At 48.2% G+C, this 27,534-nt stretch overlaps 1 long non-coding RNA gene across 1 annotated transcript in view; it reads right to left on the bottom strand.

Annotated features, from left to right (window-relative positions):
• Positions 1–10,988: 10,988 nt before the first annotated feature.
• The window catches only part of LOC107499366, a 29,154-nt gene continuing 12,608 nt past the window's right edge, over positions 10,989–27,534 (bottom strand). The window contains exon 3 of the long non-coding RNA XR_001594241.2: positions 10,989–12,526. This is a non-coding gene — a long non-coding RNA (uncharacterized LOC107499366). The remainder of the gene's footprint in view (positions 12,527–27,534) is intronic.

Below are 27,534 nucleotides of genomic sequence, written 5' to 3'. Positions count from 1 at the left end.
GTCCTCAGCATCTGAGGGCTGGGAAGTGACAGAACATTCGCCATCAATCAAAGAGGAGGACACTGCAGGCCACCGTCCCCCTCGTCCCCCTCCAGCACTGCCTAGACCAGCCCTGTCTGCTAAGTGCCTAAGGTGTGTGGCAGGACACATTCCAGGAGCATCGTGTCAGCTGGCCTTGAGCCAGGGAGCCACACCGATGAACTTGGAATAACGCAGGAGACCTGACAGTCGGGACATGAGTTGGAGGGCCGGAAAAGGACCAACAAACCAAATTCTTGTTTCCTCTTTTGGCTTGTTTCGGAGCTATGACTTCCATCATTTGTGAAATCCAAGGCATAAAAAGAATGTTAAAGACTGTGTACGCATAGCTTTAAAAAATATTCTGCCCTTTTCCCAAAATACCAAAAATAGAAGCATTCCAGATTTTAGGAAGGAAATACATATTTAATTTTTAAAAAAGAAACACCATGCGAAAAACCTTAAGAGGTCCTCTTACATACCAAAAGCTGACTTCTAGAAATAGGTTTTTACTTCGAGAAGCCCGTAAAATGCTAAATTAATATCCTTTTAATGCAATGCCAATCTTTTGAAAATTAAAAAAGGAGCTTTTCTCAATAGTAATTGTCACTGAAATGCTTTCAAACCCCTGCATTTTGGATCTTATGAGGATGAGAATAAAACGTGCCCTGCCTGGGAAAAGACTGTAGGGAGCTACGAGGAAATGCCAAAACCTCTTCCGTTTGGATCCCAAATTCTAAACCAGGACAGTAAGGTTCATGTGGGTCGTCTACATAAGCTCGCCACAGTGACTGAAATAGAATGTTTTCTCGAGCAATGGGTGTTCTTAATAATGCACAGGTGACCACTCACAGGTCTTTCCAGGTAATAGAAGAACCTATTCAGGGATCCCCAACCCCCTAGGCTATGGACCGGTGCTGGTCCATGGCCTGTTTAGAGCAGGGCCACACAGCAGGAGGTGAGCGGCAGGTGAGTGAGCAAAGCTTCATCTGTATCTGCAGCTGCTCCCCAGCACCAGCATCACCGCCTCAGCTCTGCCTCAGATCGTCAGGCGTTAGATTCTCACAGGAACACCGGTCCCTGGTGCCAAGAAGGTTGGGGACCACTGCAATAAATGGCCAATAATTGAGCTTCAGACACCAGGGTTATTAAAAGCAGCCTTTTCTGATGGAGTTAAAATTTAGAGTTAAAATTTCAGGATATAAGTGATACTGGTCTAAGAAAAGGAGAAAATAAGCTCGTTTGGAAAGCAGAATAATCTGGGATTCATACCACTTGACATTGTCTTCTATGAAAAGATGCTATGGGAAAAATACTTCCCGAAACTCTGATACTCTCCTAGTTGCAGAGTCTCCTGCTCTATCCCTGAATTTATAACTATAAGGGTGAAGAATTCTTCCTGGGAAAGGCTGCATTTTACTTCCAATATCAAGAATACATTGTCCTCCCATTAATTCCAATTACAGAAATTTATCCTAAGGAATTAGTCAGAGATGTCAGAAAAATGAATATATAACTATATTTATTTCAGCACCATTTCTGAAAGTAAGAAATTTCAAAGAACCTAAGTGCCCATCAATAGGGAAATGAGTAAATAAAGTGAAGCTCAGACAAAAGATGGAGCAGCACGCTGCCGTTAAAAATGGTTTTTGGAGAGCGACAGTATGGCGTGTGCTCATGGTATGATGTAATACGAAAAGAAGGGCATAAAATTATATATGCATCATGATTTCAGTGGTGTTTCTAAAATGGTAAGAATGATTATTTTCATGATACTTTTCCATATTTTCCAACTTTTCTACGATGGAAACATACCGCTTCCAAAATCAGGGGAAAGAAAAATAGTTTTCAAAGAAATGACTTTGTCCCAAAGGAAACGCCGCCGTCTCCGTGCTGCCGTTTCTGCGGGAGCCCCGCAGAGGGGTGTGAGAAGAGGCTACAGTGAAGGCTACGGAGTCCACAACCGTCTACACCGCTGTCTTCCACGCCCCAGCAACGTCCCCCCAGTCTGAGACTGCGTCCACACCCCAGGGGAGACGCTGCTGCGGACACGCTGAGAACCAGCCCAGCCACAGCTGTCCCCTTACACGGATGGGTCACTCTAACGCAGCGGCAGCAGAGCGGGTTCCGTGGATTCGGCAGCAGATGGTCCTGCCCCGCCGCCCCGCCCCCACCCAGCGCCACAATCACAGAGCAGCAGCTCGGCGAACCGACCATCGGCCTAAACGACGCTTGCGGGGTTCTAGATCTCCTCCAGGATGGCGCATGGAGTGCTGTCAAAGTGTGTGTCCGGCACGTGTGGGCGAGAGAGAAGGGGGGGGAGGGGAAAGAGAAGGGAGCGAGCGTGGGGGAGGGGAAGGGAAGGCAGAGGGAAGAGAAGGGGAGGGGAGGGTGGAGAAACGGGGAGGAGGGCAAGGGAGGGAAAGAGAGGGAGAGTAGTCGCACAAATAACTGAAGTCTGTGTTGGCTAATTTAAAAATTCGCCGACTATAACGTTTTTCTAGCATTTCCAGGACAGGGGAGAACACATCTCTATTCTTGGATAAAGGAGAATAGCCCGTCTGTTTCTTCTTCCAAAGATTTCACACGGACATCACCAGCTTTGTCTTATTGATGCCTCTGTGTACGCAAGTAGGCTAGAGTCCCTGAAACTGGTGAAAAGAAAGAATGGAGCTGGTCGAGCCTGGACTGATCTGCGCACAGGGACGAGGATGCGCGTTACTGGAGATTTAGACTGGATACAGAGAGACACCTAGTGGCCAACTGAGTGAAAGACAGAGCGACACAGACTACGAGGAGGAAGCAGCGTGTTATCCACCTGCAGTTGTACTTTATTTGATAAATAATAACTGAATATCCAATGTGTCCTAGGCACCAAACTAAGCTCAGGGAGCTACAAAGAAAAAGACCAAAAAAAAAAGGAAGAATTTTCCATAATTTGTATCATCTTTGTATCAGAACATTCCATAATTTGTAAATAATCTCATTAGAAAATGTCTGTCTTCTCTTGGCTCTATTTGTGAAAGACAGAATGAAATCCCACGTTTAAAACAGAGGAGCCCTCAAAGAAAAAACAAATTGTGCGCTTTCCTATTATAAGACGATGATTTTCCAAAAGCTCGAGAAATAAAATAGTATCCAGTCAGCAATTCCAAGTTTACGATACTTACAACAGACTATTTTCCTTCTTTGATTTTTGTAACGATTTCCACATATTCCCTCTCTGAACCCGGAGGGCTGAGCAATATAAAAATAGTACTTTTAAAGTGAGTTCAAATGAATTTGGTTCTAACAATGTCAAATATCCTTTTCATGGCCTGCTTCATATTAATCAGTTCCAACCTCAGGCTCACAAACTAACCAGAAGCAAATAAAAAACTGCAGAATTCTAAATTCACTATCAAAAACTTACATACAAAACTCTCTTTTTTATGCTAGCAATGGAAATCAGTCTGTGTGTGTCTGTGTCTGTTTAAAACTTGACTACTACCGCCACTAAGAAAGGACAATAAGTGGGAATTTTGGATTGCATTTTACTTTGAATTGTACCCTAATATATGGCATGTGTAAAAGGGCACATTGCAAATCACATCGCTGCATGTGTCCTTTCTATCGTAAGGGAAGGAAAACACTTAGATACTTACGCACACCGAGCGCTAGAGAGGTGTGCGAGCCATCATTCATTCGTCGGGAGGGTCGGCGCCTTTCCTCCAGGGAGGGCCCAAGGCAACCCAAATCACCAGATCTCAGAAGATCTATTTGAGTCAAAGCATCCCGACTTAGAGTTTCTGTTATTAGGGTTTTCGGTGAATAAGAAATACAGGATTTATTTTGAAAGAGAAGACTAAGGAACAAGAAATTATTCCGTGAACGCGATAAGTGAAAATAAGCTTCGGTTCTATGCTACGTACGTACATTTCAGGAAAAGCGACGTGGGAATGCGGAAGTCAGAAAAGAGAGACAGACAGACAGACAGACAGACTGTGGGGCCAACAGGGCCTTACCATTTGCCACATGCCCTAAAGGCAGAGTGGCTTCCTTTGGGAAAATCTCAACCCTTTATCTTAAAAGGATGAGTAAATATTTCCAAAATTTTTAATTTAAAAACGTGTTTAACTGTCGTCATTGATACTTTTGATCTCCTCGCCTCCTCCCCAAATCGCCAGAGCTCAGCTCCGCGCAAACGCCTCCGGCCCCAGCACTGAGTCCCCTGGGCTGGCCAAGCCTCGGTGAGCTGTCCCACAGCCCTGCTTCTCCACCCCGATGGCCCCATGACGCACCCCTGTAGTCCAGACCTGCACCGCAGCAAGCCAATGCTCAATGTCCGCCTACAGAAAAGTCAGGGTGGGGAGCACCCCAGAACTCCCGCCAGTCACAGCTCGCCCCTTTTCCACTCATCTCTTACACAGGGCTCTGAAACAGCTGGTCCAGGTCCATCTCCTTCTCCACGCATACCTTCCTCTTGGCTTCGAAAACCAGCGCCATGCCAGGCTGAGCCCACACAGGTGAGGAAGCGGACGGGCCGCCGAGATGGGGCTCAGGTCAGACCTATTCAACGCCACGCACGCTGCATATACTGTGTACACACGAGCACACTTGTGCACGCACACACACTCCTACTCGTACACCTCCCCATTTCAGTATACACACGCACACCTGCCCGCCTGTCTCCCGTTACATCGCACACCCACACACGCGCGAACATGTACTCAGTCTTTGATAATGCTGTGATGCTAATGGTAATTTTATGAGATAAATGGATAACTGGTGACCACGATCATAAAGCCTATCTTGTTCACTCCTGATTTTGAAAGTCTTGGCTGCCCAAAAAGGAGGCCAGGTCAACACCGCTATGTCGGAAGAAGAAAGGACTGTGTCTTTGTGAAATACGCCCAGAAAAAATAAGATGGTTATAGTAAAGATAGTTATAGGAATTAATTGCACTGGAAGATTTAGAATTGGCCTTCGAACAAGATTTCTCCCATGCCTCCCAAAACAACAGCATCTTCGGGACAGACCAGTGGCCTTGCAACACCTGCCTTCAGACAGCCGCAGCGTGCCCCGTGGCAACGGCCCTCAGTAAGGACGGTGGTGCTTCCGGTGCCCCCGGGTCTGCACCCAGGCGCCTCTCGGCCGTACGGCCCGATATGGGGTCCCCATCGCCCCGTTCACCCAGGCCATCCCCAGTGTACTCCTCCTGGTGACCTGGCGTGATATTGATTAGAGTCCTGGATTGGATAATAAATTCCACGGCCACCTCCCTGCCGGGGACCTTCTTCCACCAACACACCTTCCCTGTCTGCTCAGTCGCAGAGTCAGCAACGGGATCCCTGTGCCCTCCACTCTCCTTCCCACCTTCCAACGGGTTCAGCTCTGCCCACATCCGATACACGTGTGTATGCACGTTCAGTAACAGCACAGATGCTAACATACTGGGGCCTGCCAACTGGTCCACATCAGAGAATAATTATTTGTAAGCTAGGGAAGACACTCGGCTGTAAGAAATCACTTGCGAAACCTGTTACGGAGGCTTCGTACAAACTTTAAACTGGATAAATTCACACAAACATCATTATTTGCTCATAGTCACTAGTGAGTCTAAATAAGGTAGCAGAGCATAGTTCGAATGAATTGTTAGCACTGACATACAAGTCCGTAATTTAGAAACATCACCTGGTACTAGAAAGTGGGCAGAGACAAGGAGCCTGTGCCCCAGATGGGTCCAGCAGATTCCCATCCTCTGGGGCCTGGGGAGGTGGTGTCCACATGCCCCCAACACTGACGGGAGCCTGCCCAGTGGGGCCAGGATCAGCTCATTCTTGTTCCCATCCCGCTGAGCAGGATCAGCCCAGGGCAGGCAAGCCCTTGGCTCCAGCCCCTTACGTGAATCCTGTCCCCTTCACGTTGACAGCCATCTCTACCGACCTGTGGGTCTCTTCTTGATGCCTATTTGATTATGACCTGAGACAGCCTCAGGTCTGAGAAGACAGAATGGGCAGATGTCAATGTGGGGTCCCCTCTGCTTAGATTAACTCTTTGTCTCGTTGACAGAGGTGTAGCAGATGAAGATAGCCAAGCACAGGGGCGTTACCTGGTAAAAGCTCCTAGCACGTTACTTATCAGTCTCTGACCCCAAAACCCCTGACCACCTGTCCGGTGAACACACACGCAGCCCTGTTAAACCCTAACCCTTCCGCATCCTTAGTGATTGCTGTGCTGGTCCAGCACCACGTAAAGGAGGCATACAGGAGTGATGGAGAGGGGATGAGCTCCGTGAACTCTCACGTCTGCACCCAACACCAGCTCGAGCTGAACCCTCCAGATTTAAAGGGACCTCCCATCTCTACCGGGGTCAAACGAGAAGGGACAGAATGCCAGTGAGGAACAGAGGGGCAGCACCGGAGAGCTGACTTATAGGTCCCTTCATAGAAAACACATAGACCCTAATTCCCTTCAGTCACCTCTCTCCCTGCAGACGAAATATGAATACCTTTATTTTTAATAAGCAAGGGAGAAAAGGACCCTTTGGGCAATGTTGTCTTCGAAGCACCAAACATCAAACCACGCCCAGAATTGAAGACTCTAAAATTAACCAATTAAAGCCCTAACCATTCCTGGTGTGGTCAAAGAATATCCGATAACATGGAGGAAATATTTATACATCGACATTAAAGGGAAAAAAGCAGAATTCAGAATTATATACTGTGATTTATATATATATATATAGTCATATTCATGTGCAATGATTCTATATGTGCAAAGGAAAAAGGAAAAAAGGAAAATAACTTCAAATAAGAGTAGTTGTAGCTGAGTGATGGATTTCAGGTGATTTCTGTACCTTCAGGTATTTTCCAAATCTACTAAAATAAAGTTTGCATTACATTTTCAATCAGAGAAAAATGTTATATTTTATCCTGACCCTTTTTTCATAATACACATACTTTATATGCATATGAATGTCTGATTGCTTTTGGCATACAAGCAATGTTAGCCCATCAGGTAAAATTTTATAACCAAACTCAAAGGTCATTACGAATGTGTCTTGGAACCCATAGACGTTCAAGACATACACCTGTAAACAAAAATTAAAGAAAATAGATGGGGTTGTTATCACTTGAGCAAGGATAGTTTTTGGTGAGACTGTTACTGATTCTGTTTCCATCGGCCAACTGGAAATATATCCTCTTCATTACGTCCTCCCTTGCTTTCTGTAGGTGTATAAAATGACAGCTTATGTGGAAACCGAATCAAGGTCGAATTTCCAATATTCTGTGTGGCTGGAGGTCAGAATTACCTTCGCGAAGAGCCCTGAGGCCCAGAATCAATTTCTATTTATTCAGCATTCTACCTCCCAACCTCGGCTAAGAGAGAGAGAGAGAGAGAGAGAGAGAGAGAGAGAGAGGTGGAGAGAAGGGGAGAGACAGACAGACAGACAGACAGAAGGGCAAAAAGGTTCCCAAGCTCAGGGTTCAGCCTGTGTTTGCAAATGACCAAGAAACAGAAAAAGAAATCCATACGCAGGCACAACCGGACCAGAGTATGGGGTAGAAGTTCCCAGCATTTGTAAAGGCAAATATTTGATGAGTTTAATGCAGCTTGACTAATGCCATTTGTGTGATCGTTAGAGAGAAGACAAAACTGAACGCCGGCGGAGGTTGCAGAAACCCTGACGTGTTCTGTGGGCTCCCTGTATTGTGCTTAATTTAATGGGCATGTGCAGTGTGCTGGGTACAGCACTGGGGTCCCCGGCTGCGTGACAAGTAACTGTGGCCCTAGACCCTGGGGAGGATACGGTGATGTTTTTGGTCACTCGTTGACCATATTCTCTAACTATTTTCAGTTTTAACACATGTTAGGGAAGCATAATTTCCCTTCCAGAAGTACCTGGTAACTAACATTGGTTTAATTGTATGTAACGCTAATTTTGACTTCAGCAAAAAGGTATCTGGACTGCGGATTCCTCTAAGGACTGAGCAGTCGGGACCCGCCCGGTGCAGATGGCCCGGGCCCTGCCTTTTCCATCATCACCCATTTCTCTCTCTCCTGCTTTTATCTGATTGGCGGTTCACATCTCTGAAAGCCGGATGAAAACAGAAATGTGACGTGAGACACAGAACGGTCTAAAACCCCGCGACTCAAGCTCAGATGGCGCTCTGGCTCTCCGCACCTGCTTCCCGCGTCTGCCCGCCGTTCTCCCGCACCCTCCGCCTCAACTCGCTCCGCCCCTCCTCCACCGAAGGGCCCTTTCCAAAATTCAGTCCGATCACGGTATTTCCCTGCAGAGCCCTCTCCACTGGCTCCACGTCGCCGGCCAGAACGGTCAGAGCCGCTCAGTGGGTCCGCCGGGCCTCGCTGGCCACTGCTCCCGGCGGCTTCCCTGCTGCTGTGGCCGGCGGTCCGTCCGCGTCCAGGCCCGGCACGCGGACGCCCGCCACCCTCGCCACACCCCGCTGCCAGGCGCGCGGCTCCTACTCACCCGCCAGGCGTCACCACGGGGGCCCCACTTGCCGTGATTAAGAAATAAATTTGAATCAGCACCTTCGTTGGAGGAGACGGGAAGCGTGGCCTTGACCCTGGAGACAGTTACGTCCAGCCTTAGGGAACATGTGTCTCTGCCTTTCCTTTCGCCCAGTCACAGTGACTCCTGGTGAAGTGGGGCTCTGTGTCCGGGGTCGGAAATCCTGTTGATTTCACTGCTAAGGCCCCAGGAAAATCGACAACTCATGGAACCAGCCAGAGCTGGCAAGGTCCCAGGGAGAATGTGCAGAGAAACAAAAAAATACAATTTGGTGTTTTCCACCCCGAAAAAATGCACTTTCACACCAGTGTCCTCCACTTTCGTCACTATCCCCAAGAACGCTGGGGGAATCGGGTGGCTGCCCTCCAAAAGCCATCGGATCATGACTGCAAGGGCAAGTTCATGAGGAAAAGCAGTTCCCAGGGCAGCGAGACCTCTGCAGCTACATGAGTAGATGTGGAGACCAAATGCATCCCTTGCACGGGACGCGGTCAGCCTTGGAAGCCACCCGCCACCGTGCACTGGGGCCGGCTTTAGCCTCGGCCTTCACATGGCCATTTTTCCTGTCTTCTCCCCTTCTCTTCTAAGACTTCTTGTCATTTTGATACTTATTGTTGCCTTTATGGGCACCCCCCGCCCCAATCCACAGTGATTTCATCTTGAGATTCTCAATTAAATTACAACAGCAAAGACCCTTTTTCCAAAGAAGGCCACGCTCACAGGTTCCAGGCGACGACACACATTCTGGGAGCCACCATTCAACTCACTGCTGAGAGTGCACATAGCTCCGACGGAAAACGTACCATTCACACGCCCAGTTCTGATTCCTGGCTGACCATACTTACTTTTTCCCGATTGTGATTTCACTCCACAAGCAGCATGAACTCTCTGGAGTTCTTGAAACTCCAGCCGTTCTGCAGTTATATTTCTTGTAGAAAATCAGTGGATTAGAATTCTGTTTCTATACCTGAGTCTTGTGAGTGAAGTATTTTGTATCTGTGCTCGAGAGAGACGGGCCCGTCTCTTGATACGTTGACCCAATAGTCCTCCCGAGCCTACTGACCTGGGGCCAAATTCAAGGCTGGTGAATTCCCTGTGGTCAGCCATCCGGGGAGGCTCCTGGAGAGAATGCCACCAGCCGTTTGGCAGATGACCCTCTCCTATGCCTGGCCAAACAAGGATGGAGAAGCAGAGAGGATCGAAGGCCCTCAGTGAGCCAGTGATCATTCCAGATCCTTCCAGCCAGTTTCCGTGCTGACCAGTGATTTGGCCCTTTGAGCCCATCGACATGGCAGGAGCAGAGAAGAACCTTGAAGACCATCCTGAGCCCTAATAAATGTCTCAGAGTGAGCAATGCCCACTGTCCAGACACAAGTGTGACTCGTGGCCAGGTGGCCTCTTCCGGAGAAGCGCGAACCCCCTGCATGGGAACGTGACATGTGGCCTCTCCTCCCTTGACACGCTATGCCCTGTGTCACCGAAACTGAAATCAGACTCATCCTTTCAAACCCCTCTCCCGGCTACTGTCAAATAAGCCGACAGAAGGACGTCTACACAGAGACGAGTTAGCTTATCTTGTGTTTCTAGCTTTGTTGTTGCTTTCGGTGTCTTTTTGTACAACCCTTAAAGGATCCGGCTTCTTGGAGAAGCTTGTCGTTTCCCACTGATTGAAACTATTCTCTGTAATAAGAACGAGATTCAAAATTAAAATCTTAAGGGTCATGATGACACTATGTGTGTGTGTGTCCTCGGAAAGATATTTCAGCTGAGAGATAAAAAGCTTCCGGATACTTTAATCTATGAGCTTCTAGAAATTCTTGGATCAAGGCTCATTACCAGACCCAGGACCCTGAAACAGCCGAGAGGGACCCCATAAGAAAGGATGGCGATGAGGGCGGGCTTCGGGAACCAGACTCTGACCGAGAACGTGACGGTGCTCCAGCTGAAGTCATCCTGGCTTTTGCTTCCAAAGTCCGTTTAACTGAAAACTGTGTTTTTCTTCGTGTGTGAAGTACATGAGTCTATACTGAGTGTTCCGCCTGGTTCCCCTCCATTTTCTGTAGCCAAAAAAAAAAAAAAAATCAGCCTAAATGCTGTATCTGCCCAGGTCCTAATCAATTCCGGCCCACCGAGTGGAGGTTCAGGATCAAGGACACCCAGGGCATCCCCGCCCAGTCTCCTCCGGGTCTCCTGTGTCGCCAGGCATCAACGGCAGATGGTCAAAAGTAGCGGTGGTTCTGGAGGGGACATGGGGACATGGCTCGCTAGTAGAACGGTCCACAGAGAAGGCTGTGCATGTTTTGTGTTTCATTTCAGACTGTGGTTTCTCTATTAAGAAACGAAAAAAGGAAATATTCTGGAAAACGTAAGCAGCGGAAGCATTAAGTGAATACTCTTAGGAACGGTGTTCTAGAGACACCCACCTCCCCCCCACCACCACCACCATGGTTTTTCAAACAGAAAATAACAATATCGTTTCAGGAAAGAGCAATAAACTTAATAACTTAGCATCTCCTATAAAGAAGGAGTCGAGAAAAAGGAAAAAATGACAGAGCTTGCAGCTACGGCGTCTAACACATGCTAATGCTTACTTGCCTAAAGCCTTCCTAAGTCAACCCCGGCGTGAACACAGAAACCTCAGTGGCTGAAACGACTGTGGTTACTAAATATACTTCTCTCATATCGACCCTCCAAATGCTATCTAAGTTGCCTACAAGGGTTTTGGAATACATCATAAAAACCAACAACTAAGGTCTACACTTTTGTTACATGGAAGGGTTTTTCATCTTCAGGTAAGGAGCGGACAGGTGACAGCCCGAAGTGACAACTTTCTCAAACCCGTCCGCCTCTTTGTTTTCATCGAAGTATTCTTTTTCAAAGATGAGGTATGCTTTGTTTCAGGACAGCTGTATTACCGCCAACAGGCATGCAGATGAGAACTCGAGGTGAATCAGGTAGGATTACCTGCACGCTTCTAGGAGAACTGTCAACTATTTTTATACTCCATTTTCCAGGAAAATATAGTTCACGTTCGACAGAAGCCTATTAAACTCCAAAGCAGCCAGTGGACAAAGCGGTCCCTGTCTCCAGGTGAGACGCGGCTACACCAAGCCAACATCTCGGAGAAACACACTGTCCACGTGCAAACACGAAGCGTTCCAGGGAGGAGGTCTTCGCATTCCTGCCTCGCGCTTCACTGAAACCCAGACACGGAGCACACACTTCCAGACGAAAGTCACGTCCGCTTCGAGCCCTGCTTTTAACCGAGTTCACGGACACTCCAGAAAAGCAGAGAGTTGCCTGGATGAAAGCAAAGAGTCTTCTGGCAACCCCTACACAGAGTGAGTGGGAGAAACAGAATATGCCTTAGGAATGCACCTGGAATACAGCAGTATTATGCCCGCCAGGGAAAAGTCTGCCTGGGGGTCAGCGTGGGCTCTGAAACCTGAGGCTTCTCGAGCTTGCGTAGTCATTGTCCTAGTGGATGTAACAGCAGCCACCGGTCTGCTCCTAGGTACAACCGCGTCCGTTCCTCTGAGCTCTCAGAGCCATCCGCCTCCACGCGTGCCTCGGGGAGGCTGGCGGCCTCCCCGCAGGCCTCTCCTCTGCCCACCGCGCCGTGCCTTCTCTTCGCGTTTCAGTCCCGCTGACCTTGCCGAGGACGACAGGAAGGGGAGTGCCTGATTAACTCTCCATTTATAAAACAATTATTTTACTATTGGCACCTTCGTTCTGCAATCGCTGACATAAAATCTTTTTCAAAACAAAATGTTATAAATGAGAAATCGATTGGGTATTTCCAAGTGTGCTCTGAACCCGGCCGTTAATAAGAGATGTCCTTTAATAAGAAATGTCTGTCTGCAGAAGTCACTCCGCCTCGGAGCCCAGCTGCGCTGCTTCTGGACCAGACGTGGCCGCGTCCAGTCAGGGCACAGAAACTCTCTCTTATTCCTCTTTAACCAAATTGACAGAGAAGTACTGTTTTTCTACCTAAAAAGAGGAAAAAGAATGCTTTAGATCTGCACGAACTAAAATTACGCCAAAGGCTCGTACAAGTTCAACAAAGAACACGGTTTTCTGTTTTCGCCGCAGACTCTTCGCCCGGACTGTGACTCTCTGAGGTTCTCGTCCCCAGAAGCTGCCTCCGCTCTCCTTCTCCTCTTCCTGTCTTCTTTCCAACGCTACCTTCTAGGTAAGGCCTTGCCTAACCACCCCGTGGGCTAGAGTAAAGCCTCAGCCCCACCTCGCCCATCGGCATCCTCTACCCAACTTCCCTTCCTCGTGCTCCTATCCTTGAAGTTCTTTACATTTCGTCTCTTCCTTTATGTTGTTCAGTATACGTCTCCCTCTCCCCCGACCATGAAAATGGAGGCTCCATGAGCACGGGGAGATGTCCACCACACCTAAACGGAAATCGGCATAGGGCAGGCACTCAGTGAATGTAGCGATATAAAATGGTTAAAGTGGAATGTCAAAATAAAATCGCCCACCGTGAACGAGCAGCCACCTTTCCCTCCGTGAAGGCAGACAGTATGGTGAGGCGTCGTCCAGGCGGGACAAGGACAAACCAGGAGGAGAAAAACCGCTCCCGCCTTCGCGTAGCAGATGCGAAGCCTGTGCCTTCGCCCCGGAGCCCTGACTTCAGCAACAGCCACGACCCCCGAGAGACCCGAGAGAGAGGAAGGGGAATGTCCCCTCTGGCTTCTTGCTGATCAGCTCGCTGTCGAGTTCTATCCTCAGCTGCTTCGTGAATGTGCAGCCTGGGTGGTCATACAGGGCCACACCCCCGGGGCCCCACACCCACGGGCCCCACACCCACGGGCCCCACACCCACGGGGCCACGCGTTTGGTTTAATGCTCTGCTGTCTCTGTCTCGAAATTCTTAATTTTACCTTTGACCCTGTGTCATGTAAGTGAAGTTCAACGGGACATGGAGCGTGCACACGAGCAGAAGAGATACATTAAATAATAAAAAAAAAAAGCTTCGTCTTTGAGTTCCTTCCACAGCGCTCCTCCCCTACTTTTTCGACAAGCAGCCCCCTTTTCACGTTGCACGGGGACCCCAAAATTACATCGTCGATCTCGATTATGTCCACGTTATTTCTAGAGGGAAAAACTTTTCAAGGTAGGGAAAAGTCCAGTCTGTCTTGGTCTATTCCCCCAACTTGAAAGAAATGTGGTCTTCTTTTTGGCAAACCACAACCGCCGCAGAGCTTAGATTCGATTAAACCAGGAATGAAAGCGAGCGACTGAAGCCGCGAAGGAACGAAAAATGGAGGAGATTCTTTTCTAAAAAAATAATAATCACTGGAAATGTTAATAGAAGTAGCTTGGAAACTATTTTTGCTGCTTGGAAACTTTTCAGAAAGTTATTTATTGAAATCATATGATAATATCTACTACACGTGCACCCTGAACTAAAAGAGAATTATTTAGCCCGCCTCCTCCCAAGCAAAGGGTCGGGATTAGTGGACATAAACCCAGACTTCTCAAATGCTGGAGAGAATCGGCCACTTCGTAATTATGCAGATTAATACAAGGGAAAATGCATCCTTTATCCCACAACTTTCTAATGTTGAGAAAACTTGATGGGCTCACAGGTTAAAGCGAAAGAGAGACATTTCAAACAAATTACTGAAAAACGAAAGTTAGATGGGTCGTTTGACACATTGTCACATCCAAATTTGGTGACTTTTAAGAAATCAAATACTTTAACCGCATACACACGACTGAGTGACATTTTCCTCCTTGGCTGGCCCTCCCCTCTTTTCCTATCTCCATTATTCTATAAAAGCGGATGTGTGACCCGGGAAGTAAAATCAAACACCCAGAGGGTGTGAATCAAGCTGGCTACAAGGTCATGGGACAGTGGGAACTGCGTGTGTCCCTTCTAAGGAGTTGTTTAAAAACGAAAAAAAATGGGGCCTGGCTTAGTCTGGGTTTTCTGAAAAGCAAAGACCAAGCGCAAGTAATTTATTAGGAGGACGCGGGGCAGGCGCACCGTGCACGCGAGGGGCCTAGGAGAGGAGCTGACCCGCGAGGCAGGCCCGGCCTGAGCGCAGGGGAGGAGGAAGGGAGGGGGTCGGGGCCGATGTCTCCTGGACGGCGGTGCAGTTCTCCAGAAAGCTCGGCAAGCCACTGGGGACGCCCGAAGCCACCGTCGGAGGCGTCCATCTCTCCAAGTAACAGACCCGCATCAGTGACCCACTCGGCCTCGTTGCGGGAAGCCCCGCCTCGGCACCACCCGGTGATGAACGTCATAGCACAGCACCCGGGGCTGTCAGTCAAGTATGAGCCACGACACTGGAGATCTGAGGCCATTCTCAGGGCCACCATGGTGCCCAACCCAACACGCCCGAAGGCCGGCGGTTTGAGACTCTTGCTGGGCCCTCGCCAAAGGCATATTCTTCATTCTCTTGATACCTCTTCCTCGATGAACTGACCATCTTCCTACATTGACGTGTCGCTACCAACAAAATGAGAGTTGACTCACCCACCACCCAGCTCAGAGACATTGAAAGGATGTTTTGTTAAAAAAAAACGGGCCTCACCCTGCTGGGGACAAACACATTTTCATGACAGATCTGTCGAAAGTTAGTCACTTCAGTTGCCCTCAGGCCAGAAAGTTCGGATCAGGTGTTTTCATGGCTCCATTTCTCTCGGAGGTCACGGTGCCCTGTCCTGAATGTGACTCCACGGCCAGATACGTAACAAACAGCATTCTTCAAACTAGCCCGTTCTGTAGCCATCTTTGAAGCATAAAGGAAGCTCCCATTGTCTCCTTTTTTATACAGAAAAATTTTTCCTTTGGGAAACTTGCAGCGATCTCACTGTCCTTCCCGGATACCAGAAACGGCGTCCGTGTTATATTTTAAAAAGTCGGGAGGACGAAAACCTCAGCCCTACCACCCCCGGGGCTGTGAAACCTCAGCGGCAATTGCCTCGCAGCCGGGCTGGAGGATAATGGCTGCGTCCCCCCAGGTCGTCTCGAGTTACCAAAATCACTCTGTTGAAGGCTCAAAGGAAATCAAGAAGAAAGGGCCCTGTAAATACAGCACCAGGGAAGAGAACAACAATGAAACGGTGTCCTTTTAAACACACAAATGAAATATGAAACGCAGAGGAAGATTAACAGCTAAGCCTTCACGGGAGGAACCAGAAGGAGAAAGGGAACTTGTTGAAATGTACAAAAACGCCACCTGAGAAAGCCCAAGGACAGTGGGCTCCTGAAACGGAAACAATGATCTCCCCCTTCCAAAGAAAGGATCCGATAAAACCCCACGCTCCTAAAATGTGTGGGATGTTTCTGGAAAGAGAGCAGTGGAATACTACTTGGTCAAGAACTAAATGCAGGGCCTAGAAAAATAAAGAACATTAGACTAATGAGTGAGCAACGTTTTACTGATACTGTTCACCAAGTGTGAAGTTATACCATTCGCTCTAAAAGCGGAGGCATGACATAATCTGTGTGTTGCCTTTCCGGGTCATGAGTCGGCCACTAGGAAGTCCAAGAATGCTCAAATCCAACACGTCCCCCAACAAACACCCTGCCCTGACATTTTCTTCAAAGTGTCAGCCTCGAGTGCTCAGGCGCACTCACCAAAAACCTATCCGTTTGGACAACTCCTCTCCTTGACCCTTACACAGCTCATCACCGAGAACGTCCGTTTTTATCTTCTCTTGAATCCATCTCCTTCTCTTAACGCCAACCTCCACGCTGGTCTAAACGAAGGTCACCTTTGGCCTACTCTCCGGCGATAGCCATCCAACTGGTCTCCTTGAGTCAACTCTTGGTCCCAACACACACATCATTCTCCGAGGAGCACCCAGTGATTTTCTTAAGACTTGAATGGGACCAGGCTGTCCTACTGTAGGCTGAACCTCTACAGTGGCTTCCAGCTCTGCTTTGTTCACAAAGATCCGCATCCTCAAGGTGGCCCACAAGATCTGGAAGTATGTACCCTGCTTCTCTCTCACACATCCACCCCATCTCCTCAGCCCCTATATAGTAGCAACACTGGTTCCTTTGGGTTCTTCAAATACTGTGTCTTCCTTGTCTCGGAACTTTAGCAAAAACTATTAATTCACTCTGCTTTTGCTCCCTCCCTCCAGCTCCCACCTCCTGCATCTCCTGAAGTTCAGACGCCATTTCCTCAGGAGATCCTTCCATCATACACACGCACCTGCCCTAACCCGGAACAACTTAGTCATGTGTTCACTTTTTGGAGAAGGGTTACCACTTTAGTGCATTTGTAAGGTGATCTCTGTCTTTGTGTCTAGAATGAGGGCAGGAACTAAGTCTGTTTTCTCAATTATTTCCCTTGTGGCTAGCTAGCCCAGCACCTGAAACATCGATAAATAACTATGTTAATGGATGGATGGATGGATGGATGGATGGATGGATGGATGGATGACTAAGTACAGGAATATTATAAATCCATAAGCCAAATCCATCTTTCCATGCGCGGAAATAAATTTCAAATCTAGATAGAGGCTAATGGGTAGGTATATCACATTTTCTACACTTCGATTGTTTTGAATAGATAATACCTTCACATGCTTCAAACCTAAAAGATATCCACCGATAAGATTTATTCCCACCCTGGATCCTTCCCCTCCATTCCCACTGCTCTTCTAAGGCACCCTACTTTTATTAGTATCTGATATCCTTTGTGTTTCTTTATGTAGATGGAAGCAAATGCGTGTTCTTATTTTTACCCTTTCTTACACAAAACGGAGCACAGTATACCATACACACTGCTGGGCACCTCGTTGTTGCTATCGTTGTGGCTGCTGCTGTTGTAGTCTGGCTTTGTGCGTCCCAAAGCTCTCTCTGAACCAGTCCGCTGCCAGCTCCTTACTCCTCCGTACCGCTGCGTGAGAGTCCGTCGATGGGTGCACCGCAGGTCATCTAACCCTGCCCTTCCTGCTGCTTCCGGTCTTTGGCAAGACTGCGGCGAGTGACATTGTGCCTGTGTTATCTTGTACGTGTTCGGGTATGACTGTAAGATCAATTCCTACAGAAGTGGGATAACTGGGTTGAAGTGTAACTACACTGGTGATTTTGGTCAATTGTCATCCATCTGCACTTTAAAGTAAAGCCTCAGTTTGGAAATGTAAAATTTGGTGGGGGGAAGGGGAGACTAAGTTAGGTGTTGGTGGGGTAAGTCTTAGAGCCAGACATGCCTGGGTTTGAATCTTGGCTCTGTTATTTATCAACCATGTCAATACAGGTTAGAGAAGCTCTCTGGGCCTCAGTTTCATGGTTTGAAACAACTCCCAAGCCCCATCTTCAGCTGAGACTCTCCTCACTCTCATATGCGCCACGTCTTTAAATTGCAAATATACAAAATAAAACTCACGATCTGTCGCTTAAAACTGGATTATATCCCTGGACTCTCCAGTCACCCAAGGACATCAAGACCTGAGAGTTTCCTCCTACCTTTGCCCACATTTCCAATTTAGTCACCAAATCCTGATCATTTTTCCTCCTGAATCTTTCTGGAATCTATTTCTTCCTTCACTCTATTTCCCCTCTGTCCCAGCACAGGTGTTCGTAGGTCTCCAACTGGCTTTTTACCACAAGGGGACCAGGCTAGCTCTGGTCTCGTGACCTTCCAAGACAACCTCCCTAACCAGCCATAAAGCGATCATTGTAGAACACAAACCAGGCCTCGCTTGTCCCTTGACGAATGCCACTTGCTTGTCCTCCACCTTCTGGGGGGCAGGTGCCTAAATAACGAGCATGGAAACCAGACAAACCACCGCCTTCCCCCAGCCCCACCTCCGGCCACTCTCCTGGCCTCTGGCCACAGCAAACCTGCCTTCCTCTGGGAAACTCTCCCTCCAGCAACCTTCTCTTTGCACAGGGAACTCTGTCATTCATTTATGCATTCAGCAAATATTTTCAAATGCCTAATATGTGACATTTATCCTTTAACTTAAAAGAAAAAAAAAAAGATATCTGATAGTGAACTCCTAGAAACCTCACCGATGTGACAGACCTCCCCCCCACTCCCCAGAATTTTCATCTTCCCCCTCTGGTCACAGGTATCTTACTAGGTCAATGTCGCTCAGCCTTTGCGCTGTTGAAAACTGGGGCCATATAATTCTTTGTTGGGGGGGTGGGGAGCTGTCCTAAGTACTATCATATGGATGATTGGCCAAACGAACTGCACGAATTCTGCACCTCTGTTTGTACTTAACTGTGGCCAAACCACCTTTTCAGCTTCTTAAAGCCTCAGCCACTCTTCGGCGGATGGACATCTGAGTTTACGGCAATCCTAAAGGCGTGCTGAGACAGGAGTTTATCTTGGCAAAATATAAGACAAACGAATATACCAGTTTGGTAAAATATAAGACAAAGGAAACGAGAGAAAGAAAGGAATAAGAGAGTCTCCCATTTGCACTGACTGTGAGCCAGGTTGAGTCGGAAGGACTCGGGATATTTTCACTGTACAATGGACTATACTGACTTCGCTACAGACGCTGCTCTTAAAGAAGCAGAAAAATCGACTACCTCACATTTTATCTCACTTAGGAAAATTGCTCTTCAAAGAAATGGCAATGGATATCTTTATTGCTAAGTGCCATTTTGAGATATGAATAATCACAACTTACTTTGTTTTATATGTTCAAATCTATAAACGAAAATCTTTCGAGAGCATGTCTCTGTATTTCATACATTCGAATTTCGGACTCGGCAGCCAAAGAATGCTTCACTTTTGTATTAAATAACTAATGCAATGTAATATAATTCCACAGAGACCAAAAACAGGAACAAAAACAAAAATGCACTCGATGGCTTGAGAGCACATTTGTGAAGCCTGCGAAATCCGCTTTTCCTGTTAGACCAGACCCAAGACAAGGTCGCCATGCTATTCTGGTCTTGCATTCAGTAAACCCACGTTCACGCGGCATTTGAACGCCAAGACAGGGCAAGGTTTAGAGAGTAATCTTTCATGTTCATCTTTCCTGATGATGAGGTTTGACACACATCCAGCTACCTTTGAAGGGTATGATATGAGTGAGCCTCCTTAACTCCCTGATTTGCCGAAGGCCTATGGAGGCGCAGGAGAGACCGCTCTGAGGAAGAGACAGCCAACACAACGTTAACCCGTAATGTGGCCACGGAGGGTTTGGGGGTGGGTTTTTTTTTTCCCCCCAATAAAAATACTCTCTCTTCCAAAATGAATCTTTAGACGGGATTAGAAAGGGACTTTCTTAGATATCCAAGCAAACGACTGGCCAACACTCAGTTGCCAGCCACCCTGGTATAAGAAAGTGTCCCTGACAAGCATAAATTGCTTTAGCGTCTTACATGTTTTCCAATTTATTTATTTTCTAGAGTAATCGAGGAAAGAAAATTACATAGATGAGAGCCACATAGGAAAAGAGACTTTGCATACCAAAAGTATCCACCAAATGCTTGATGAATGAATGGATGGATGGATGGATGGATGGATGAACGTATCTGAGTACGACATGGCACATTACGTATTTTTCTGTACCTAGACTCTCCTCTAACTAGCCAAAGCTTTAGTAAGATCAACTAAACAGTGTCTTTTAATGTCTTTTTAAAAGTAATGTAAATGAGTTATCATACTTATTTTTTAAAAAATACTAAAATATAGCAAATAAGAAATGGAAGCTCCTGATGCCCTAGCCCTTAGAATTTACAGTTTTCATTAACAGTTTTCCACATAGTCTACCAGGCTTGTTCTCATGCATATATAAAATATATGTACATACTTTTAACGAAATGAGATTATACACTGCACACTATTCTGTAAATCACTTTTTAAATCCAATTCTCTATTATAGGACGTTTCCATGTCAGAATATATAGTAAATATACCTCACTCCTCTAAATATTGAAAATTCCATAAGTCACTTAACCAATCCCCTCTATCTGCAGTAGTATGACTCTAAGGTAAAAATGTAGGAGGTTTTATCTTTTCAATAGATACTGTGAAGTTTGTCTCTAAAGTATTATGCCATCGTCAACACTGAGCATCATTATTATTAATAATGCTTGGGATCTCATGGAGGGAATTCCGTTTCATTGCTCAGGGCCTCACCTTCCTTTTGATTCATTTGCCTCTTGGTACTTTCAACCCTGGCCTTTTTCCTATTGTCCTCCAGCAGCGAGATGGTCTTCGTGCATAACTCAAAGGCGGCCATGTGACTACTACAGCCACAAACAGTGTGTTCACTTCCAGCCGCTCTGCACATTCCTGGGGAGTAGACAGGCTCCTTAACACTTCCGCTCCTGCAAGCAGAGGGACCTGAGTTTAAACCCTGCCTGGTCTCTTCTTCTTCATATGAACTTTGAAAATGTCCTTAAGTTCTATGAGACTGTAGATTCCTATTCTGCAAAACTAGGATAATAATACTTACTTAAAAGTCTTCCTATAATCGTGATAACAAGTGTAAAGTTCCCAGCACAGTGCTTGGCACAGAATGTGACTCTCCTCAAAGTCAGCTTTCCTTTTTCTCTGGCCCTTTCTTCTAAGGGAGAAAACGACTCAACTCAGATCTCTGTAGTTTAATTCCACGTCTATTTATCTTGGCCTTTGATGCAGAAAAACCCCATATATAAGTCCGTGGAGGATATAAACAATCAGATAAACAGTCAGGGAAGCAAAAGGTACTCTTGGGGAAAAGTTAACAGGGTGATTAATAAAATTCGTAAATGCCCAAGAGTTTAATATAAGCCATAAGTGCTAAAGAAATCCAAGAAACAGGCTTCTGGGATTTAGGCTACGATTCAGCGCAGGGCTGGGGGTGGCGGGGGGGTAGTGGGGGAGAACAAAGCTACTCTGACTTTCCCAAAGGCCAGGTCCCCACTGCCTGGCCGGCCATCCTCTATAGTCTGTGATGGTCATGAGATTGACATTTGTCCCAACAACGAGAAACATGGAGAGAGATTTCTGGACAGGTTCTGTCCACTCCAAGCAGAGATGTCATTAGTGATGATACACGGATTCCGGAAGATGTACCACATATGCTTTTGAATGAATGTACCCACCCAACAAATGGCTGTGCAAGGCCCGCTCTGGGTAAGGGACGCAGCAGCTACTACAGAGTCTCTACTTGACCTTGAAGGCTGGGACTGCGCCTGGTACCACTTTGTTAAGCTTGAACCTGACGCCAGCCCCAGACACACGAAGGGTGTTTGCAGAATGTCAGTAGAGGATCCCATGGCTCTGTAAACACTGCCCACGAGTGCCCCCAAACTTCTAAATGGGGCGGGTCAGCACCGTATTGAGACCACCACCTCTCTCGCTGGTCAACTGCTCACATGGCTGTGGCCTGTACATTCGGTTCCTTCAGGATGTAGCAGAGATCCAGCCACCATTCCCAAAGGAGGACATGAATTTTGATGTGATTCTATGATGTTAAATACTACACACACACACACGCGCGCGCGCACACACACACACACATATGCAAACTTGCATATGAACAAAATATAACCACTAACCTAAGATTCTAATATCGAATGCCGCATTTAAAGCCCTTGGTAAAAACAAGACCAGTCCTTAGCGACCAGATCAAAATGCTTGCTTCTGCTTCGTTTGCAAACCCTCTGGGCGCATGGAAATTTACAGGGATAGGAAGTGATCGCTCTTCAGGCTTTAAAGTAAACACAAGCCGGCGGTGTGACAAGACGCCCAGAAATAAAGAGCGAGATCTAAGGACGGAGCGATGGATGGACGCGCAGTGTCGCCAACGAAGGAGGCAACAGGCCTCAGACGCGCACGGCGTATGGTCCCCCTGTGATCAGGACTGGGGGGCGCCTGCAGGAGCTGGCGGGGTGGTGACCGGCATTCTCCCCTAGAACGGGAAAGCAGCGAGTACGTTGGGCAGGAGACGATGAGACAGCACGCACCCCTCCGAATGTCGCTAGAGCCTCGGTGAGAGTTGCGAGAGCTCGAGTTTTTGGACACGGCCCAAGGGCGGCACCGTGGGCCACAGGCGAAAGTGACGGGGACACGATCTTCAAGCAAGCGGGAGGGAGACCTTTCGAACCGTCGAAGCCGCCGAAAGCCTGGAACAGTCTCATGAGGCGGCGAGGGCCCGGTCGCCAGCGTATTTTCACGGTGACGTGTCCTTCCACTTTCTCGGCTGCGTGGACGTTTAAGAGGACAGGACGTCCTTTGGGCTTCGAGTCAGGTTTTGTGGAAAGTGTCCCACAGGACGGAGAGGTCAGGCTGTGCGGCCTCAAATGGCTCCATATAAGCGAAACGAGAATTCCCGCTTCCTCGGGTAACTGTTTCCTCCCACTGCCAAGGTCAAGAATGTCGCCGGGTCAGATTTTAAACGGGTGCCCTAACCCCATCATTAACATTAACGGCGACCGTCCCTTTCCTGAGTGGGGGATCCCACGCTCGGGGGCGCTTGTGCGGTTCCTTCCACCCCTGGCTACAGTCACACCCCTACTCTCGCTGAAAGCTGTTGACTACAAACCTCGTCGTTTATAATGCAGAAAGGGAATCATTGATTTTGTCCCAGTGAGTCATCATCATGCTTTTCTCTTAGATGTACTTAATCGCTGCGTTTGCTCCAAGAATGCAAAGCTTTTCTTTCTATGGGGGGATCTAAATAGCTCTCTAAACAGACACCAGCTGGGCAAACTGGGGCGGAGAGTTTCGGCGGAAGGAGGGTGGGGGCAAGCAACCACACTCACGGCCAAGGCCAGGCAGCCAAATTACAAACAGCGACTGGGCGGCGCCTTCTGATCCCACTGTAGGACGCTGCTATTTCTTAAGAGAAAGTTCCGCCCAGTTTCAGAGTTAGTCGCAAAGCCTGAAAGGGACCAATGGACTGCAGAATCGGCCAGCGCGTCCCGTCCAGGACCAGAACCAGACCCAAACCCCTGCAGCGGCCGTGCAGGCGGGACGTGAGGATGGCAGGGGGCAGCCTGGCCAAGGGCCATGACGAAATGCCTCCGTCCTCCCGCGTCCAGCAGCCTTGTCGTCCTGCCCAGCCCCGCCTCGCCACGCAGGGCAGGTCTCCGCACAGGGACCAGGCTCCGCGGCCACGGCAGAGGGCAGAGGGCAGAGGGCAGCAGGGTCGTCTGCAGCCTTAAACACGGAAACTCAGGCGTCCGCGTCCGCCCGGGAAAGCACGCAACGCCTCCAGCTCCAGGGAGGATTCCCAGCTCTGTTTAACTGGAGTGCTCCCCACCCACCATTATGTAACTGTCTGCGGCAGGATGAGACAGAGTGAAAAAATGAATGAATGAGTGAATGAATGAATGGCTCCTGCGAGAGTGCAGACTGTTGAATCACCTGGTATCATCCTTCCCTTACAAACAGGGTTGGGGAGCCTATGGGTGTGGGCGATGTCGCAGCCTCTTCCTGTCCTAGGGGAGTGAGGACTGGCCGGGGGCTTAGCTAAGCAGAGCGGTTCCTGGGGGCCGGAGCTGGCGAGAGCATCTCCAGCTCAAAGCGCCAGGGGACACTGCGGCAGACGGAAGGAACAGAAAGGAACAGGGTCTTCTAATGCCAAGGCCACTCAGGGTCTGACTTTGGCATGGTCGGCCTCCAGGGCAGGCCACCAAAAACCCGGAACCTGTCCCGGATGTGGAAAAAGGGAACCCTCGTACATGGCTGATTAAATTGGTGCAGCCACTAGGGAAAATAGGACAGAGGTTCCTCAAAAAATTAAGAATGTGTCTATGGCCATGTTGCCCTGAACAAGCCTGATCCTGTCTGATCTCGGAAGCTAAGCAGGCTCGGGCCTGGTTAGTACTTGGATGGGAGACCATCTAGGAAGACCACTACTGTAGGTGTAAAAAATAAAAAATAAGGGATTGTAAGCTGACAAGGTCCTTGCAATCTGTGAGGTCAACTGAGGGTTGCCTCACCTAAAAAAAAAAAAAAAAAACATAATACATTTAAAATTTTTTTAAAAATTAAGAATAGAATTAACATGTGCCCCAGCAATCCTTCTTCTAGGTACCTATGCAGGAAATTTGAAAATACATATCCGTAAAGATATATGTATCCTTACGTTCATTGCAGCATGATTCACAGTGGCCAAGACAGGGATACAACTCAAGCGCCCTCTAACAAATGATTGGATAAAGCCGCCGTGGTACATATACAATGGAATACTACTCAGCCATAAAAAAAAATGATGAAATATTGCCATTTGCAACCACAGGAGTGGACCTGGAGAGTGTCATGCTCAGCAAAAATCAGTCAGATGGAAAAGGACGAGCAGCATCTGATTTCACTCATGTGGCTATGAAACAGAAAGCAGCGAACAAACAAAACAAGCGGAAAAAACTCACAGGCGCAGACAACAGTATGGCGGCCGCCCGAGGAGCCGGAGGCAGGAGAGGGTGAAGAGGGGGAAGGGGGCCAACGAGATGGTGACAGAAGGGACTAGTCTCTGGGTGGCGAGCACACGATAGAACATACAGATGTTCTATGCCGTACAACATAAAGCCGTGCACCGGAAACCTATACAATGTTGTTTACCAATGATACCCCAATAAATTTAATTTTTTTAGATGGTGTCATGTTACAGTGGTTCTCTGGGAATGTTTGTCACTCGCTTCCGACATGCAGGAAGCGAGTCCCCATCTTCGTCTTCGCTTTCGACTCTGCAGGGGGCTGTGGAAGGCTTTGGACTGCAACTCCCAGCATCCTTTGCCAGCAGGGCTGCGGTTCGGACAGTAGCAGGGGAAGGTGGCCGGTGGGACCCAGGTGGTTTCCCCAGTCCTCGGGCGGCGGCGGCGGCAGGATGACACGGGCTTCCTGCAACTTTCTGATTTCCGGGGAGCACTCCCACCCCTGGATCGTGCCCCCTCCTCCCCTCCTAGCCCTTCCGACAATTTCGGAGGACCCGATTTCCTGTATTAAACCCTTCCTGCTGGAAATATGTAGAATGGTTCCTGGCTTTCGGATTAAAAGACTGGGATTCATCCGTGTGGATACGCGAGGCCTCGTCCCACCCTGGGCGCCGGGGTGTAATTGTCCATGCCCTGAGGGTATCACAGAGGGTCTCGGTGGTCAGGCCCCACCTCACCCCGTGCCTGCCGAGGCCCTGATGCTGCCATTAGAGCCAACGTGCCCAGATTACACAGCCGGGGGCAGCAAGAGACTGCGCCCCGGTGTTTACGCGAACGGTTCCCGTGTTTACCCACTAGCTCATCGCCTCCTCTGCCTCCTTCTGTCAGGGGTCCAGGGGATCCTGCTCGCTAATCTGTCAGTCTCACCCGACAGGCTATCACGTCAAAGGAGGATCTATTGATGGTAGAGAAGACTGGTTCCCATGAGTTAGGACAAGCCCACAGATGCCCACATAATAAAAATGTAGCTTGTCTGTAAACTATTATTCAATATAGATTTATAAGAGCATGACAAAATTGGCATCAGTCCGCATGTGCTCACTAGTTGACCAGACTTAGCCAGGACTTTTCCAGAGAGCCCTGGCCGCGGCCCTACATGACTTCTGCCGAGATGCTCAGGAGAGAAGTTAATGTATTGCTAGGAAGAAAAGAGAAAACTTTCCTCCCCTGGTCTGTGGGCTGAAGCCCTGTTCGCACTGCAAAACCCAGTTCAGATACCTCCTCCTCCGTGAAGCAGTTCTCAGTCTGAAATACCCTGTTCTATATCTTCCAGACCTTGTATACAACTATCTGTATGCCGGTAAGTTTGCTTACCACTTACTCTAAGAGCAGTGGATCCCCCAGGCTTGATATTCCTTAGGCCTGATGCACACCCACTGCCTGCTTCACATCTACTTGGCCCCTCTCTGCTGCCCCCGTGGGACTTGGGGGAGAGGGGGGGCCCATGCCAACATGATACTCACTCAGCTTACTGTGCCAAGAATACCAAAGTCCTCTGTTTCTGACCCAAGAGTCTGTGTCTTCTGCCAGCATCCATAAAACAATAACAGGATAATTTATGAACTTCTAAGCAGAGTAAGATCCCAGGCCCCTTATAGCTCCTGCATTGAGACTGTGTTCTTCCATCTTTGGGGCTCCCGAGTCTAGCACGGGTCCTGATTAGTGTATGTCAGGAAGTTAATCAAGTTGCCGTGACTAGACGAAAGACAGGAACTTTTCTTCTGTGGGTGTTACAGATGCCCGTAATACCCACTCCCCAACAATGTCCCCAGACGTCGCCAACTGTCCCCCTGGAGAGGCATATGCTCCCCTCCCCCGCCACTGAGAACCACCACCGGAAAGCCTCTCCAAAGGGTGGGCCTCGGAGTGGGAAAAGCAAGCAGATGGGCCATAAATAAATTACAATTTAGCAGAGTCTGAGGTTCTAATGTGTTGGAGATACAAAACACTGTACTTACCTGGGTTTTTCACGGCTAACAGTAAACACGACTGGCTGAGCACCCACGGCCCAGGTGCCCAGAGGGCCTTCAGCCTGCTGGCCCCACGCACATCCCCGGCATTTCATCGGTAGGAACCTCGGGTAAGTGGCTCACCCTAGTGGACTAGCTTGGACTACCTGACCTACAGGTAGTCGCCAACACTCTTGTTCTAAATTATTAACCTCATGTTATTATTCCACAAAGAAAGAGGAGACAGCCTGGGACTCAGAAATGAGAAATCAAAATTTACCTTAAGGGAAAAAAAAAAATCCAACCTACACATCAATACCAGTCTCCAAAGGGTTAAAAAATACATAACCCTTTAGATATTTTAAGCGGGCAAATGAGTGCCAGAATCTGTAATAGCGTGTACTTTAATTCCGACATAAAATGCTAAAATACAAGTCCTCGTGAGTTGCTCTCTCTTCTGGGGAAAAAAAAAAAAAGCTGATATCCAATCCAGAAAGGAGGTAAGTGCCAAAACCTGTTCTAACAGAGACCACGCTGAACTTCGACGGAGCACCTTCGCCACCTGGTGGTGAGTCAAAGAACTGCCCCTAAAACACAAAGCTGCTGGGTCCTTTGCAAAGAATGCTTTCAGTAAGCCGCCACCCAGTTTCCAACTGAGTCAGACACCTGTTGATGCTCCAAAT

This window comes from Rousettus aegyptiacus, unplaced genomic scaffold, assembly GCF_014176215.1.
Source record: "Rousettus aegyptiacus isolate mRouAeg1 unplaced genomic scaffold, mRouAeg1.p scaffold_m13_p_4, whole genome shotgun sequence".
Classification (NCBI taxonomy): domain Eukaryota; kingdom Metazoa; phylum Chordata; class Mammalia; order Chiroptera; family Pteropodidae; genus Rousettus; species Rousettus aegyptiacus.
Note: the sequence above shows the minus strand (reverse complement) of the source record. Positions and strands in the feature narration are given on the sequence as shown.